Genomic DNA, 3,321 nt, shown 5'->3' on the forward strand with positions numbered 1-3,321 from the left:
CAGGTTCTAGACTTTCCTTTATGGAGGACTTATAATTATGGATTCAATCTCTTTGTAATGGATCTATTTAGATTTTCTATATCTTCTTGATTTAATCTTGGTTGCTTATATATATCTAGGAATTTATCTACTTCTTTGGGGTTTTCCAGCTTGTTACAATGCAGTTTTTCATAGTAGTTTCTTAAGATCCTTTGTATTTTAGTGGTATCAGTTGTAATGTCTCCTTTTTTTTCCTTTTTTGCTTTGTTAGTCTGACTAAATATCTATTTTTGTTTCTCCTCTCAACCACCTTTTTTGTTGATCTTTTGTATTTTTTTAGTTTGAATTTCATTTTTTTGTGTGTGTGCTCTGATCCTTATTTCTCACCTCCTGCTGGTTTGGGGTTTATTCTTGTTTTTTTTTTTTCTGTCTTCAAGATGCATCATTACAGGACAGCTCACGCAGCTCACTAATCCTCCGCCTGTGGCGGCGGCACCCTGGGTTCTAGTCCCAGCTGGGGAGCCGGATTCTGTCCCTGTCACTCCTCTTCCAGTCCAGCTCTCTGCTGTGGCCCGGGAAGGCAGTGGAGGATGGCCCAAGTGCTTGGGCCCTGCACCCGCATGGGAGACTAGGAAGAAGTACTGGCACAGCGCGCCGGCAATAGCAGCCATTTGGGGGGTGAACCAACGGAAGGAAGACCTTTCTCTCTTTCTCTCTCTCACTGTCTAACTCTGCCTGTCAAAAAAAAAAAAAAAAAAAAAAGATGCATCATTAGATAATTTATTTGAGACATTTCATTTTTTTTAATGTTAAGTACTTAATGCTATTAGCTTCCCTCTTAGTACTACTTTTGCTGTACCCCACAGTTTTTGATGTGTTGTTTTTTCATTTTATTTCAAGAAAGTTAATTCCATTTTTAATATCTTCAATAACTCATTGGTGATTCAGTACCATGTTTACTTTCCATGTATTTGTGAATGTTCTATGGTTCTTGTTGATTTCTTATTCCTTTGTGGTCTGAGAAGATATATGATATAATTTAGGTCTTTTTAAATGTGCTAAGACTTGATCTGTGACCTAGTGTATGGTCTGTCCTAGAAAATGTTCCATATACTGGTAAGAAGAGTGTGTATTCTGTAGTTGTTGGGTGAAATGTCCTATAAATGTCTATAAGGTCCATTTGCTCAATAATAGGTTCAACTCCAGTGTATCTTTGTTGATTTTCTGCCTGGGTTATCTGTTCACCGATGAGAGTGAGTATTGAAGTCACCTACTATTATTGTATTGGAGTCTATCTATCACTTTAGGTCTAATAGTATTTGCTGTTCATACCTGGGTGGTTTTGTATTGAATGTGTATAAATTTCATGGCTATATCTTCTTGCTGAATTGATTCATTTATTAACATATTATGTTCTCTCTTTTTTGCAGTTTTTTAATTTTAAGTCTGTTTTATCTAATATGATGAAACATATCCTGCTTGCTTTTGGTTTCCCTTTGCCTGGTTTATCTCTTCTAGTCCTTCACTGTCTGTATGTATCTTTATTTGTGAAGTGAGTTTTTTGTTGTTGTTGTTGCCATTTTCAGGTACCTCAGTGACTTCAATGTCCTTAAGATTCATAACACGGCATTACTATTGCCAGCTTTTTCTAAATTTCTGCAGAAATGAAGTGAGTTTCTTATATGTGGCAGCACACAGTGGGTCTTCGCTTTTTATCCATTCAGACAGCTGTAATCTTTTGCCTGAGGAACTTAATCCACTTATAGTCAAGTTTAGTATGATAAGAACTAATGCATGTCACTTTGATTGGTTACTGATCATACTTGCTCTGTTAGCAAAATTGATAGTGTCATGTGTTTTCATGATGTTTTACTTCTAATGCAGGACACTCTTCAGAATTTCTTATAAGGTTGGTCTGGTGGTAGTGAAATTTATCAGTTTCTGCACATCAGGAAAATACTTTTTCTCCTTCACTCCTAAACGATAGCTTCACTGGTTGTAATATCCTTGGTTGGAAGTTTGGGGTTTATTGTTGCTATTGTTTTGTTTCAATTTCTTTTTTTTTTTTTAAGACCTTGAATATACCATTCCACTCCCTTCTGGCCTCTGGAGGGCTTCTGCTAAGAAGTCTGATGTTAGTCTAATTGGTTTTCTTTCATATGTAACTAGATGTTTTTCTCTTACTTTCTTTAGGATTCTCTCCTTATCCTTAACTTATGATAATTTGACTACAGTATGCCTTGGAGAAGATTTTTTTTGATTGAGTCTGCTTGGAGTCTTTTGCATTTCCTATATCTGCATGTCCATGTCTTTTTTCAAGACCTGGGAAATTTTAAACTATTTGACTTTACATTCTCTGCCCCTTTTTTCCTTCTCTTCTCCTTTGGGAACTCCTATGATATGAATATTTGGTCATTTAACAGTGTCCCATAGTTCATGTAGACTTTCTTTATTTTTAATTATTTTCTCTTTATTTTTGTCTGATTAGGTTATTTCAAAAGTCTTGTCTTCCAGATCAAAAATTCTTTCCTCCAATTTATTCTGCTGTTAAAGTGCTCAATTGTATTTTTTATTTGATAGATTGATTTTATTGATTGGTTCATCTCAATGATATCTATCAGTGAATTTTTGATTCATGTCACTCATTTCCTTATTTCTTTAAGCTATTTGCATTCTTTTGCATCACACTGAGTTTCCTTACAATTGTTATTTTGAATTTCTGGCATTTTCATATTATTTCCTTATTGGAATTTAATTCTGGGGAAATACCGTTCTTTTGGAGGTGTCTTGGTGCCTTATTTCCTCATGTTTTCTGTGTTTCTCCCTTGACATCTGCACATCTGGAGTAATAGTCCCTTCTTTATGGAGTTGGTTTCATTGGAAATTACTTTGATTTAGGCAGAATGCAGCATATCACTTGGCTTTTGGCTTTGACTTTGGCTTTGGCTTTGGCTTTGGTTCCAGGTGAGCCTAGAATTGTAGTCTCTGAGTAATTTCTTTGCTTTAATCAAAGTCAGCTATATCTGTAAGTGGCACCGTGGTCTAGTCTGCTATAGTCTGTAGGGGTACAAGTATGACTTTAAGGTGAATGTGAGCCTCCTAGGGTATGTATCTTTAGTCCCCAGAGATTCAGTGTAGTTACACTGGGGATTGTGATAGCCAATGTCTTCTTGGTGCTAAAGGAGACACTGGTGGTTATCCCCTTGTCCCACTGATGAGCCTGGGTGATGCTGGGGCTTGTGGCACTACCAGTTGTGGCTCCAGGACTGTATGATATGGGTGGGTTTTCCTCAAGTCCTACTAGGAGGGTGCAACCGGTGCTAGGGCTTATAATACCAATAG

At 36.8% G+C, this 3,321-nt stretch overlaps 1 non-coding gene across 1 annotated transcript; it reads right to left on the reverse strand.

The window, feature by feature from the left end:
- Positions 1-1,547: 1,547 nt before the first annotated feature.
- On the reverse strand, positions 1,548-1,670 carry LOC127484050 (small nucleolar RNA SNORA33). Its single transcript, XR_007910831.2, has one exon. It is a non-coding gene; the product is annotated as a small nucleolar RNA SNORA33 (small nucleolar RNA).
- Between the last annotated feature and the right edge of the window lie 1,651 nt (positions 1,671-3,321).

The sequence above is a fragment of the Oryctolagus cuniculus genome, chromosome 12 (assembly GCF_051225735.1).
Source record: "Oryctolagus cuniculus isolate XC-2025 breed Fujian yellow rabbit chromosome 12, ASM5122573v1, whole genome shotgun sequence".
Taxonomy (NCBI): domain Eukaryota; kingdom Metazoa; phylum Chordata; class Mammalia; order Lagomorpha; family Leporidae; genus Oryctolagus; species Oryctolagus cuniculus.